The sequence below is a fragment of the Manis pentadactyla genome, chromosome 17, assembly GCF_030020395.1.
Source record: "Manis pentadactyla isolate mManPen7 chromosome 17, mManPen7.hap1, whole genome shotgun sequence".
NCBI classification, from domain to species: Eukaryota; Metazoa; Chordata; class Mammalia; order Pholidota; family Manidae; genus Manis; species Manis pentadactyla.
The window spans coordinates 8,181,129-8,196,746 of NC_080035.1; positions in this window are offsets into that span (position 1 = coordinate 8,181,129).

Genomic DNA, 15,618 nt, shown 5'->3' on the forward strand with positions numbered 1-15,618 from the left:
ATTTTCTCACTTTGTTATGGAATCGACTAAGTAGAGCACAGAAATGTCTTACTCGCTGTATCCTTGTGATCTCACTCTATCTTCCCAGAACCTCACCCAGGGGCGTTACCTGACTCAGACTTGCGTTGTTTCTCCCCCGCCCCCTCCGGTCACTGGTTGCCCTGCCTAGTCCCAGAGCAATTCGGAGGAAGCCTTTTGGCAGATTTGTATTTCATATATCTCACATTCCTGAAACAAAATGATCCACTCTTGTGCAGACTGGACAAAACCCACATGCACACTGGGCTGATGTGTGATTCAAGGCAACGTACTCGATGAGTCCTTAGTTTTCTGGAAAAAAAAATGACAAAGCAAAGTCATGCATTTCGAAGAGATTTCACTTACAACTTACGTGAGAGAGGACACTGGCCTGTACTGTACTGGGTTAATGACTGTGTGGACAGATGGCCCTTTGGACAAATGGTTGATCTTGTACCCTCCTCCCACCCCCCTGGGACTTGGTTCAACCAGAGATGTGGGTGTACTCTAGAACGTTTCAGCTGCGTCAGTTCAGCCCTGGGTCAACTGTGAAGAGAGTAGAATGAGTCTGAGGTCCATGGGGATTTGGCTCTGCTCAAGGACATGGGGTTAGGTCTTTTACACTCTCCATAGAATCAGACCACAAACTCCCATGAAACAGTCGAAGATCTCAGAATCTTTCAGATCATGTATCTCAAGAGTCATCCTGGACTGGGATAGAGACCCAGTCCAAACCTTGAGTCTGCTTAGGCAGTCTGAAATTCCAGTGAAAGCATATTAAGTGTTCAATTGAGAATGGGAAGAGTTGGGTTCCTGTCTGGTGAGTTCTGATGCATTCCTTGAAACGCACCTGGCAGTCACAGAGATCTCCAGTCTTCTCCCCACCCCTAACCCATCCATAAACAAGGGGGCTCTAAATTATTGTAAAAGGATCTTAAAATCTTGCAGCAACTTTTAAAATCTCCCTGGGCCTCCCTTGTCCAGGTGTCAACTCTGTGGGGTTGACTCTGTGAACTGGCATAGTTTCATGGGGTTTCTGAGACACTCCAATTGAAGACTAAAAAATTCCAGAAGCAAGATCTGGAGGATTATAAATGACTGTACATACATCCTTCTTGCTTCTCTTTTTGTTATGATGAAATGGTATAAAAATATTCAAAGCATTTTGCACTAGACAGAATTAAGGAAGAAATGGAAACAAAATTCTTAACACTATTAAATTAGGAAACTGAGAAAATGGAAGAGCAAAGAACCAGAACCAGAAATTAATAGCCCTCCACCCCACCCTAAGGATTTCTATTCTAAAAGATTCACAAATAAAAGACCATTCATTATTTTTTTTTACTTATATTTTTATTTTTATTTTTTTGAAGAACATTATGTTTACTAGGCTCTCCCCTACCCAAGTCCCCCCCACAAACCCCGTTACAGTCACTGTCCATCAGCATAGTAAGATGTAGAATCACTACTTGTCTTCTCTGTGTTGCAAAGCCCTCCCCCCCACATTATACATGCTAATCATAACACCCCCTTTCTTCTTCCCTGCCCTTATCACTCCCTACCTTCCCATTCTCTCCAGTCCCTTTCCCTTTGGTAAATGTTAGTCCATTCTTGGGTTCTGTGAGTCTGCTGCTGTTTTGTTCCTTCAGTTTTTCTTTTGTTCTTATACTCCACAGACGAGTGAATGAAATCATTTGGTATTTGTCTTTCTCCGCTTGGCTTATTTCACTGAGCATAATACCCTCTAGCTCCATCCATGTTGTTGCAAATGGTAGGATTTGTTTTCTTCTTATGGCTGAATAATATTCCATTGTGTATATGTACCACATCTTCTGTATCCATTCATCTACTGATGGACACTTAGGTTGCTTCCATTTCTTGGCTATTGTAAATAGTGCTGAGATAAACATAGGGGTGCATCTGTCTTTTTCAAACTGGGCTGCTGCAATCTTAGGGTAAATTCCTAGGAGTGGAATTCCTGGGTCAAATGGTAAGTCTATTTTGAGCATTTTGAGGAACCTCCATATTGCTTTCCACAATGGTTGAACTAATTTACATTCCCACCGGCAGGGTAGGAGGGTTCCCCTTTCTCCGCAACCTCGCCAACATTTGTTGTTGTTTGTGTTTTGGATGGTGGCCATCCTTACTGGTGTGAGGTGATATCTCATTGTGGTTTTAATTTGCATTTCTCTGATAACAAGCGATGTGGAGCACGTTTTCATGTGTCTGTTGGCCATCTGAATTTCTTCTTTGGAGAACTGTCTGTTCAGTTCCTATGCCCATTTTTTAATTGGATTATTTCTTTCTTGTTTGTTGAGGTGTGTGAGCTCTTTATATATTTTGGACGTCAAGCCTTTATCGGATCTGTCATTTATGAAAATATTCTCCCATACTGTAGGGTACCTTTTTGTCCTATTGATGGTGTTCTTTGCTGTACAGAAGCTTTTCAGCTTGATATAGTCCCACTTGTTCATTTTTGTTTTTGTTTTCCTTGCCCGGGGAGATATATTCATGAAGAAGTCGCTAATGTTCACATCCAAGGGATTTTTGCCTATGTTTCTTTCTAAGAGTTTTATGGTTTCATGACTTACATTCAGGTCTTTGATCCATTTTGAATTTACTGTTGTGTATGGGGTTAGACAGTGATTCAGTTTCACTCTCTTACATGTATCTGTCCAGCTCTGCCAGCACCATCTGTTGAAGAGACTGTCATTTCCCCATTGTATGTCCATGGCTCCTTTATCGAATATTAATTGACCATATATGTTTGGGATAATGTCTGAAGTCTCTAATCTGTTCCACTGGTCTGTAGCTCGGTTCTTGTGCCAGTACCAAATTGTCTTGATTACTATGACTTTGTAGTAGAGCTTGAAGTTGGGGAGTGTGATCCCCACCATTTTATTCTTCTTTCTCAGGATTGCTTTGGCTATTCGGGGTCTTTGGTGTTTCCATATGAATTTTTGAACTATTTGTGCCAGTTCATTGAAGAATGTTGTTGGTAATTTGATAGGGATTCCATCAAATCTGTATATTGCTTTGGGCAGGATGGCCATTTTGACGATATTAATTCTTCCTAGCCAAGAGCATGGGATGAGTTTCCATTTGTCAGCGTCCTCTTTAACTTCTCTTAAGAGTGTCTTATAGTTTTCAGGGTATAGGTCTTTCATTTCTTTGGTTAGGTTTATTCCTAGGTATTTTATTCTTTCTGATGCAATTGTGAATGGAATTGTTTTCCTGATTTCTCTTTCTATTCGTTCATTGTTAGTGTATAGGAAAGCCACAGATTTCTGTGTTAATTTTGTATCCTGCAACTTTGCTGAATTCTGATATCAGTTCTAGTAGTTTTGGAGTGGAGTCTTTAGGGATTTTTATGTACAATATCATGTCATCTGCAAATAGTGACAGTTTAACTTCTCCTTTGCCAATCTGGATTCCTTGTATTGCTTTGTTTTGTCTAATTGCTGTGGCTAGGACTTCCAGTACTATGTTAAATAATAGTGGGGAGAGTGGGCATCCCTGTCTTGTTCCTGATCTCAGAGGAAAAGCTTTCAGCTTCTCTCTGTTAAGTATGATGTTGGCTGTGGGTTTATCACAGATGGCCTTTATTATGTTGAGGTACTTGCCCTCTATTCCCATTGTGCTGAGAGTTTTTATCATGAATGGATGTTGAATTTTGTCGAACGCTTTTTCAGCATCTATGGAGATGATCATGTGGTTTTTATCTGTCTTTTTGTTGATGTGGTGGATGATGCTGTTGGATTTTTGAATGTTGTACCATCCTTGCATCCCTGGGATGAATCCCACTTGGTCGTGGTGTATGATCCTTTTGGTATCTTTTTGAATTCGGTTTGCTAATATTTTATTGAGTATTTTTGCATCTACATTCATCAGGGATATTGGTCTGTAATTTTCTTTTTTGGTGGGGTCTTTCCCTGGTTTTGGTATTAGGGTGATGTTGGCTTCATAGAATGAGTTTGGGAGTATTCCCTCCTCTTCTGTTTTTTGGAAAACTTTAAGGAGAATGAGTATTATATCTTCTCTGTATGTCTGATAAAATTCTGAGGTAAAACCATCTGGCTCGGGGGTTTTGTTCTTGGGTAGTTTTTTGATTACCACTTCAATTTCTTTGCTGGTAATTGGTTTGCTTAGATTTTGTGTTTCTTCCTTGGTCAGCCTTGGAAGGTTGTATTTTTCTAGGAAGTTGTCCATTTCTTCTAGATTTTCCAGCTTCTTAGCATATACGTTTTCATAGTATTCTCTAATAATTCTTTGTATTTCTGTTGGGTCCGTCGTGATGTTTCCTTTCTCATTTCTGATTCTGTTGATGTGTGTTGATTCTCTTTTTCTCTTAACAAGTCTGGCTAGAGGCTTATCTATTTTGTTTATTTTCTCAAAGAACCAGCTCTTCGTTTCATTGATTTTTTTCTATTGTTTTATTCTTCTCAATTTTGTTTATTTCTTCTCTGATCTTTATTATGTCCCTCCTTCTGCTGACTTGAGGCCTCATTTGTTCTTCTTTTTCCAATTTTGATAATTGTGACGTTAGACTATTCATTTGGGTTTGTTCTTCCTTCTTTAAATATGCCTGGATTGCTATATACTTTCCTCTTAAGACTGCTTTTGCTGCGTCCCACAGAAGTTGGGGCTTTGTGTTGTTGTTGTCATTTATTTCCATATATTGCTGGGTCTCCATTTTAACTTGGGTGTTGATCCATTGACTATTTAGAAGAGTGTTGTTAAGCCTCCATGTGTTTGTGAGCCTTTTTGCTTTCTTGGTACAATTATATTTCCTGTTGCTTTTGGGTGTAGAGTTCTATAGATGTCTATTAGGTCCATCTGTTCTAGTGTGTTGTTCAGTGCCCCTGTGTCCTTACTTATTTTCTGTCTGGTGAATCTGTCCTTTGGAGTGAATGGTGCGTTGAAGTCTCCGAAAATGAATGCATTGCAGTCTATTTCCTCCTTTAGTTCTGTTAGTATTTGTTTCACATATGCTGGTGCTCCTGTGTTGGGTGCATATATATTTAGAATGGTTATATCCTCTTGTTGGACTGAGCCCTTTATCATTATGTAATGTCCTTCTTTATCTCTTGTTACTTTCTTTGTTTAGGAGTCTATTTTGTCTGATACTAGTACTGCAACACCTGCTTTTTTTTCCCTATTGTTTGCATGAAATATCTTTTTCCATCCCTTGACTTTTAGTGTCTGCATGTCTTTGGATTTGAGGTGAGTTTCTTGTAAGCATCATATAGACAGGTCTTGTTTTTTTATCCATTCAGTGACTCTATGTCTTTTGATTGGTGCATTCAGTCCATTTACATTTAGGATGATTATCGATAGGTATGTACTTACTGCCATTTCAGGCTTTAGATTTGTGGTTACCAAAGGCTCCAGGTTACTTTCCTTACTATCTAAGAGTCTAACTTAACTCACTTAGTGTACTGTTACAAACACAATCTAAAGGTTCTTTTCTATTTCTCCTCCTTTTTCTTCTTCCTTCATTCTTTATATATTGGGTATCAGATTCTATACTTTTTCTCTATCCCTTGATTGGCTTTGGGGATAGTCAATTTAGTTTTGCATTTGCCTCGCAATCAGCTGCTCCACCCTCCCTAGTGTGGTTTTACTACCTCTGGTGACAGCTATCCAACCATAGGAACACTTCCATCTATAGCAGTCCCTCCAAAATAGACTGCAGAGATGGTTTTTGGGAGGTAAACTCTCTCAGCTTTTGCTTATCTGGAAATTGTTTAATCCCTCCTTGGAATTTAAATGATAATCTTGCCAGATAAAGTAATCTTGGTTCCAGGCCCTTCTGCTTCGTGGCATTAAGTACATCATGCCACTCCCTTCTGGCCTGTAAGGTTTCTGCTAAGAAGTCTGATGTTAGTCTGATGGACTTTCCTTTGTATGTGATCTTATTTCTGCCTCTGGCTGCTTTTAACAGTCTGTCCTTATCCTTGATCTTTCCCCTTTTAATTACTATGTGTCTTGGTGTTGTCTTCCTTGGGTCCCTTGTGTAGGGGGATCTGTGGATCTCCATGGCCTGAGAGACTATCTCTGTCCCAAATAGGGGAAGTTTTCAGCAACTACCTCCTCAAAGACACTTTCTATCCCTTTCTCTCTCTTCTTCTTCTTCTGGTATCCCTATAATGTGAATATTGTTCCACTTAGATTGGTCACACAGTTCTCTCAATATTCTTTAACTTTTAGAGACCCTTTTTTCTCTCTGTGCCTCAGCTTCTTTATATTCCTCTTCTCTAACCTCTTTTTCATTTATTGTTTCCTCCACCATATCCAACCTGCTTTTCATACCCTCCATCGTTTTCTTTAATGATTGGATCTATGACCTGAATTCATTCCTGAGTTCTTGGATGTCTTTCTGTACCCCCATTAGGATGATGATTTTTATTTTGAACTCCCTTTCAGGAAGAGTCAGGAGGTCCATATCATTTAAATCTTTCTCGGGAGTTGTATTAACATTTTACTCTGGACAAGGTTTCTTTGGCGTTTCATGCTTGTATATGGCGCCCTCTAGTGTCCAGAAGCTCTATTCTGGAGCTGCTGAGCCCCTGAAGCAATGTCGGGGGTCGCAGGGGAGCGGTACTAGTGCCTGGGGGGAGGAAAGAGCTGTTCCCCATCTCCTGGCTCCTGTGCCTGTCTCCACTGCCTGAGCCAGTGGGCCAGTCACACAGGTATGTTTTTGTCCCAGAGCAGCTGGATATGGGTCCCTGCTTTCCACAAGCAGCCGGAATCCCAGTCTCCCCAGGAACTCTGCCTGTATTAACTTTCCAACCCAGTAGTCATTTGAGTCTCAAGAAAGCACCATGAAATGTAGGTTTGTGCTCCCAGAGCGGATCTCCAGAGCTAGGTATTCAGCAGTCCCAGGCCTTCCACTCCCCCCCTGCTCCGTTTCTCTTCCTCCCGCTGGTGAGCTGGGGTGGGGGAGGGGCTCGGGTCCCGCGGAGCCACAGCTCTGGTACGTCACCCCGTTCGCTGAGGTCTGCTCTCTTCTCCAGGTGTGTGCAGTCTGATGCCTCCAGGTGTGTGCAGTCTGATGCTGTCCTCTTTCCTGTTGCTCTCTCAGGATTAGTTGTGCCAATTAAATTTTCTAATTGTATCCAGTTTTAGGAGGAAACCTCTGTCTGTCCTCTCATACTGCCATCTTTCATAACTAGGTTTCTTTCTTTTGTTTTGTTTTTTGAACCAGGAAAGCACCCTGCATTTCCAAGGTCATTAGCTCCATCTCAGGTCTCTTCTTTTCACACCCTATTGTTTTGTTTTGTTTTTCTTTAATGTAGGAAAAAGCTCAGCCACAAATGCATGTTACTCTTTCAAAATTGCAGCTGAGAAAAGCACAGGATGTGTGAGGCAAAAAACACTCTTTAGGCTTCCTCTCCTTTTTTTCTGTGCCTTTCCTCAGATTCCTCCCAGAGGGAGCCTGCTGTGAGGAACCTTCATCAGTTCGAAGGGTGAAAAGTCCCAGTGAAGCAGCGTCACCTTAGGAGCAGAACCTTATGTGCTCTGTGAACTTCGGCACAGGATTAACTTCAGTTTAGCAACTACTCTACTTCTTCTTCCTTATGTCATGACTTCAAGTATATTTTTAGTCTTGACTCTCTCCTCAGTTTGAAAATTATCTGGTCATGGATCTCAGAGCTTTGAAATACTGGCTTTCCTTGGGAGCTCTGTAAGAAAAACTTCTTGGGAGTCTGTCCTCAACCAGTTGAGCTGTTTACTTTCTTTTTGGGTGCATTCCATTATATAACACAGTTTAATAGTTCAAATCCTTGCCTCAGAGAACTACCTGATCTTAATGACATGTGTCCTTTCTTCCACTTCTCATACCCCACACCATTTTTGCTAAATTGCTCTTCCTTTATTTCTGTATCTTTGCACAGTCTTCTGCAACCACCCACCCACTTGCTCTTAAAGGGCCTTTCTGACCTCCATTGTTTTGGGAGTGATGTTTATAAAGCGTATAGATACTGTGGCAAATTTTTTTTTCTTTTAAATGAATCACTGTAATTAAATGCCACTAAGACTACTGGTCTGCAGTATATGTTTGTTTCTGTTATATGCACTCTAATCCTCCTAAAATTAACTGTGGTGTCTCAGGATGAAGGCCATGCTGTTTCTTGGTAATGACTGTAATGCAATGTTTTATTATGCCTCTAAAAATGTATCATCTTTCTCTTTGCAAAATATGATTGGTTCACTTTCAGAGAGAAATGAGTTTCAAAGTTTAAAACCATACCAAAAAAATGAAATAGTTGTGGCGTATCTGGAGAAGAGCACGCCACTGGCAGCTGGAGCCACAGTGCTGAAAGGCAAGGTGCTAACGTACGCGAGAACAAGTCAGAGAGCCCTCTTCTGAGTGTCGCAGGGCCACGCTGAGCGGCTGCCTCCCTCCTGTTCAGGGACTTAGAAGGCTTTCCCTGGGCCAACTACTTTAGTATAAAATTCCTAAAGTGTACATTCCTTGAACTATGAGCAATTTTTGCTTCTTTTCTATTTCTTTTATTTCTTTTTCTATTAAGAAATTTTAAATAGAGAATACTGGGGCAGAAGCCAGCTCATTTAACCTGCCCAGAGACCTTATTTGCAGTTACATGCAATTTTGTTCTTTCAGGGAATGTCTTAATGTGTTTTCTCTTTTACTTCATCTATGCCTTAAAAAATGGCCCTGAATTAGCACTTAAAAGAGAAAAAAGAGACTATTTTTTATTCCTTTGCTGTTTTCACTGATGAAACCCAAAGGCAGACCACTTCCTCTATCTTTTAGTTTCTTATCAGATTTTTAAAAATAATATTATTTTCCTCTGTGTGGTCTCTTAAAGCAAATGACAGTTAAACATGCTGTTTCTGGCTTAAGTAGGGTACCTTCTCAAGATAGATTTTATAGGCCTTTTATGCAATGTGATCAACCAGCCCCAAGAATATCCTAAGAAAAAACTTCTGTTTTTGGTATACTCAACATGCCTGAATTTCCCTTGACCTTCAAAAGGTATATCCTGGCTTTGCTCTTGTTATATCTGTCTGAAACATCCTATAAGGGAAATTCCAAAAATAAAAAAGAGGTTTTTACATAAATATTTGGATCTTCATTTTCTGGAGTTTTAATAAATCATCCTTTCCCCACTTTTCTTAAAATTAGCCAGAGGAAAACTAGATGAAAGATTATACAGAAACGGTCTCTTTAGATTCTTTCTGACTCAAAGTACAAATGATTTTTCTCTTGGGTACAAGTCCTCCCTGTTATGCAATGATTCAAAGCAGAAGAAAGTTGATTATACCAGATTCAAAGTAAAAATCCAAAGTACAGTAGCAAAGTGTCTTTCTTTGTTGGGCTCATTTGTATTTCCCATTTTCTTTTAAATGGGAAAAGTTAAAGTGTCCGTTAAAGTTGTTAGAGTTGGGACCCAGTCAGGTATGCCCAGTATGGACTGGGGAATGAAATAATTCCTTTTGTATCTGAGTGCTTTACAGGGAGACATCTGTAACAGGGAGGCTCTTAAACACACTTCAAGACCACTTCTTGTCTCTGGCGTGGGTCACATAGCGCAGTTTATTTCTTATACTCTCATCTCTCCTGGAGCTCCTTTGGTTATAACCTCCCAACTTGCTTTACAGTTATCAGTCACCAAAGAGATATTTTTTTTTTTTCAAAAGTCTCTACTTCAGCATCAAAACAATCTTAAAAAATTTTAAATAGACAATACTGGGGCAGAATCCAGGAGAAGAAGCCAGCTCATTTAACCAGCCCAAAGATCTTGCAATTATCACCAAGTTTCAGAGAGAACTTTCTAGTACAGGTCCTACCCCTGCCTGCCCTAGGAGTACAGTAGCAAAGTGTCTGATCTGTGAAACACAGGTTAACACAAGTGCCAGTTGGTTCTAAGGGTTTATTTGTCAATATTCATTGTGAGGTCTTTCCCAGGTCTTTGTGTCTACTAAGGGTCGGAAATACAGGAAAGAGTTTTAGCTAGGCACAGACTGTCACGTTGATCTAGAAAATGATCTCTGAATTCATAGGAAATAGCCTCCTCATCAATATCTATGGCTGGGCTTAGGTTGTCCTACCACCTAGAAGCTCTGACATCTAAGAGTGGAATAAAGCCTTTACTGTTTCTATCCCATTAATTATGTGGCTTTATGAATGTTTTTCTTGCTTAGCAACTATCGCTGGATGCATTGGATATTAGGGCCCTAAGTTAGGAAGGTCACTTGGGTGATCTTTGACCACAGTTCTAAAGGAGATCTAAATAGTTCAAGTTTCCTTTAGGTTCTGAATATTTTTGTTTAATTGTCATCAGGACAGTAATTTTGTTGTGGCTTAAAACATAAGTCTGCCTAAATAAGCATGACCTTCCCATTAGACTGATTGCAGTCTGTTCTTGGACTGGGTAGGAAAAGAACTACTGGAAAACTTCTTGAAGTCTTTTTCCAGTTCTTTGATTCTATTGGCTAGAATACTGTTTGAACACAAGGCAAAGTCCTCTGGCTATTACGTCTGAAAACATGAGACTTCACACTCATGGCTTTCAGAAATTTGAGTGTCCCAAGCCAGCCAAATTTGTTTTTTGACTTCACACCCAGGACCTCTTTTTTCTATTTGATTTTGATTTAAATTATACATATGTTTTGGATGTAGTAATGAGTACATAAGAAATAAAAGATCTACAAATATATTTAGAGTTCTAATACATCAGACTGTGGTTAGACTTTCTCAGGCATTCTCATAAAGCTTCGAGAGAAATTAATTTTGAAAGTTATTTAGCAGTTTATGAAAATATTTCCAGGAGATAATGTATATTGCCATATGTTCCACTAAATGAATGTATCAGTGCTTTAAACAATATTTTCAATTAGGGTTAACTGATATTCTTTTCTTTATTTCAATAAAGTCACTGGAATTCACATAAAGTTGGCATTGCTTTGGTCTCAGCTATGGGAAAAAGGTTAGAATATAAGGAAGAAAAAATATTTAGGGATCACTTGGAGACTTTTAGTTAGATCCTAGAGTAATTAATATGTTTTTAAAAATCAGTGTTAGATGGTATCTGCCTTTAGGTGCTGTATGTGTATCTTTCTATATGTTTCAGATTTTTCTATTTTGGAAAAGTGCACAAAAAGATGGAACTAACTGTAAATTTAGTTAAGCATCTAAGAAACTCACTGAAAGAAATTTCTTAGTACTAACTTTATATTCCTCTTTTCTTATAACAAAATTGGATTTGAAATGGAAAACTACCTGCTTTCTTTGTGTTAATTAGAATAAGGATTTTGATAAGGATATAAGCAGGGCAAATTCCTACACTAAAGTCTGATATAAAGAATATCAGATCAATCTTTATAGAGCAAAATAGATGGAGAGAAGGTACAATAGGGATGTAAGGTTAGCCTGGAAAAAGAAGTTTAGATTATATTTATACACACATACACAAACCCCTCACATGCACACATGATGGGGCATTTGTGGGGAAAGAGATGAATATATGTAGTCTTGATAAAGAAATATTAGCACCTCCTCCCACAATCCATGTCGCCAAAATAATGATTATGACAACAGCAATACCTGTATGCCATTTGCCTGGAAGTCCTAAGCCTTCCTGGGTGAAGCCTTCTAGAATATTTGTTAAGATTTAACTGGAGTAGGGCAGACTGTTTATGATATTCACCCAGCCTTTGTGCTTATGTTGTTGACCTTATTTGACTTATAAACCACATACACTCTAATGTACATTATTAGTAATGTTGGTTTATATGGTATCCTTTCTTCTAAACAAATAAGAGCATTAGAAACTCATGTCATTTATCCTTAAAAAAAGAGAAGAAGCTGGTTCAAATGCGGTGAATCTGTCTTTGGTGTTTCCTTCTTTCTCAGGTACCCAGAATATCAGATCAGTCTTTATAGAGCAATCCTTTTTTTTTCTAAGCAGGTTATTTGCATAAATTTTCAGCAATCCCATCAAGAAAAGTTCCATAGTGCTCATTCTAACACTACCTAGATATTTATGACACTATCATCTCTATTCTGCTGTTATTTCCTGAAGTATTCAGCATATATCCCCTGGCGAGGCTGCTCTTCTCCCTGTTCAGGCATGTGTCATGGTCTTTCTGCTGTTTCCTTCACTCGAGTTGTTCTCTTCCTGTCTCTCCACCCAAATCCTTTCCATTCCTCCAACTAAAATCCTATCTCCTGTATGAAACCTTTCCAGACCACTCTAGGTCATTCTAGACTCCAGTGTCACACTATGAATAGGTTGTTTATCTGCTCAGTGTGACTGATAAAACAGGAGGCCTGGTGAAGTTTAAACAAGACTAGGGTTCAATTCTTCTGAGTGGATTCTGACCATTGGACTATCTTTGTGCTTTTCTGCCATTTCTCTCACTCTCTTTTTTGACTTTTCTCATCTTTTCTTTTTTCTTCTATCTCTTTTAAATGTGAAGAGATTATCCTAAGCATGGATACACTTAGAAAGCCATGCTTTGGAGTGGGGTGTCTCATAGATGGCAACCAGAAGACTAAAGCATATCAGACTTTCCAGAATCAAAACAGAACAAAATGAAAGTCCCAAATTCCACGATCAATCAAATAAAGAGAATTGAATCTATTATTAGGACAATTCCCGAAGGGTTGACATATACAGACCAAAATTCTGAGAAGGTAAAAAAAACCCAAAACTAATTTAGTCAGTTGACCAAGGAAACTAATGACATGGTATAAAACAAAATAATTGAAAAACATGCATGGTATTGAGGTAGGGAAGCGAGAAGAAATGTAAACTTGGGAGGTAAAACAATTTAGAAACAATAAAGGATCTCTAAAGTTATGGAAAAGAGAGAAAACAGTGCCTGATGAAGTCTGAAAAGAGGCAAGATGAAACCTTTACTTTTTGCAGAGAAGAAACACTGCTTTTACAAAAGCTGAGACAAAGCCACCTGAAGTCCAGCTACAGCCACACACTGGGTTAACAGACAAGGCATCAAGAACACACTTGAAACGACAGATTCAATGATGCTGTTTCACGAAGGGCCCCATATTTGCAGAAGTGTTTTCTCCAATCATCCTGCTATACCTTAAGGAGAATGAACAGAAAGCTTGGAGTGGCAAAGAACCTGAAAAAAAGTCCCTGTCCGAGTGCAGTGCACAAAGCTAAATGATAGGATTCTTGAATTTAGTTCACTGACTCTATTTTGTCCTCAATCCAAGTTAAGTAGAAAACAAACATGGAGATCAAGGTAAAATGGTCTTCTTTTTTTAAAAAAGGAAAACAAAGTTCTTCCAAGACTCCCTTTACATTCAGTAGTTAATGGTAACTTACAACTATGTTTTCAACTTTTTTTGTCGTCATCAACTCTCCTCCTCCCCACTCCCTAGCTTCCAGGGTCCACAGGCAACCTTTTGTAAGTCATGGGGCTGGGTTTGCTATGTATGGTCTTGCTTCAGTTTCTTTATTCTCTCTGCTGTTGTGCACTATACAGGTTTGTAGACACACCAGATAAAATGAAGAAACAAAACCAGGAGATTATTCCCAGACTGTTTACCAACTACTTTTAAACTGTTGTTCACTACTGGTACATAAAATAATGAATGGGATACATAGGATTAAAGATGGCGGCGTGAGAGGACAGACAGAGGCTTCCTCCTAAAACTGGATACAATTAGATAATTTAATTGGCGCAACTAATCCTGAGAGAGCAACAGGAAAGAGGACGGCGCCAGACTGCACACACCTGGAGAAGAGAGCAGACCTCAGCGAACGGGGTGACGTACCAGAGCTGTGGCTCACGTGACCCGGGCCCCTCCCCCACCCCAGCTCACGGTGGGAGGAAGAGAAACGGAGCAGGGAGGGAGTGGAGGCCTGGGACTGCTGAATACCTAGCTCCGGAGATCTGCGCCGGGAGCACGAACCTACATTTCATGGTGCTTTCATGAGACTCACATGACTACTGGGTTGGAAAGTTAATACAGGCAGAGCTCCCGGGGAGACTGGGATTCCGGCCGCTTGTGGAAAGCAGGGATCCATATCCGGCTGCTCTGGGACAAAAGCTTATACCTGTGTGCCCGGCCCAATAGCTCAGGCAGTGGAGACAGCACAGCAGCCGGGAGGCGGGGAACAGCTCTTTCCTCCCCCCAGTACCGCTCCCCTGTGACCCCCGACATTGCTTCAGGGGCTCAGCAGCTCCAGAATAGAGCTTCTGGACACTAGAGGGCGCCATATACAAACATGAAACGCCAAAGCAACCTGGTCCAGAGTAAAATTGTTAATACAACTCCTGAGAAAGATTTAAATGGTATGGACCTCGTGACTCTTCCTGAAAGGGAGTTCAAAATAAAAATAATCAACATCCTAATGGAGGTACAGAAAGACATCCAAGAACTCAGGAAAGAATTCAGGTCAGATATCCAATCATTAAAGAACACGATGGAGGGTATTAAAAGCAGGTTGGATACGGTGGAGGAGACAATAAATGAAAAAGAGGTTAGAGAAGAGGAATACAAAGAAGCTGAGGCACAGAGAGAAAAAAGGATCTCTAAGAATGAAAGAATATTGAGAGAAATGTGTGACCAATCCAAGCGGAACAATATTCACATTATAGGGATACCAGAAGAAGAAGAAGAGAGAGAGAAAGGGATAGAAAGTGTCTTTGAGGAGGTAGTTGCTGAAAACTTCCCCTATCTGGGGACGGAGATAGTCTCTCAGGCCATGGAGATCCACAGATCCCCCTACACAAGGGACCCAAGGAAGACAACACCAAGACACATAGTTATTAAAATGGGAAAGATCAAGGAAAAGGAAAGACTGTTAAAAGCAGCCAGAGAGAGAAATAAGATCACATACAAAGGAAAGCCCATCAGGTTAACATCAGACTTCTCAGCAGAAACCTTACAGGCCAGAAGGGAGTGGCATGATGTATCTAATGCCATGAAGCAGAAGGGCCTGGAACCAGGATTACTTTATCCAGCAAGACTATCATTTAAATTTGAAGGAGGGATTAAACAAAAGCTGAGAGAGTTTACCTCCCAAAAACCATCTCTGCAGTCTATTTTGGAGGGACTGCTATAGATGGAAGTGTTCCTAGGGTTGGATAGCTGTCACCATAGGTAGTAAAACCACGGTAGGGAGGGTGGAGCAGCTGATTGTGAGGCAAATGCAAAATTAAATTGACTATCCCCAAAGTCAATCAAGGGATAGACAAAAAGTACAGAATTTGATACCTAATATATACAGAATGAAGGAGGAAGAAAAAGGAGGAGAAATAGAAAAGAACCTTTAGATTGTGTTTGTAACAGTACACTAAGTGAGTTAAGTTAGACTCTTAGATAGTAAGGAAAGTAACCTGGAGCCTTTGGTAACCACGAATCTAAAGCCTGAAATGGCAGTAAGTACATACCTATCGATAATCACCCTAAATGTAAATGGACTGAATGCACCAATCAAAAGACATAGAGTCACTGAATGGATAAAAGAACAAGACCTGTCTATATGATGCTTACAAGAGACTCACCTCAAACCCAAAGACATGCAGAGACTAAAAGTCAAGGGATAGAAAAAGATATTTCATGCAAACAATAGGGAGAAAAAAGCGGGTGTT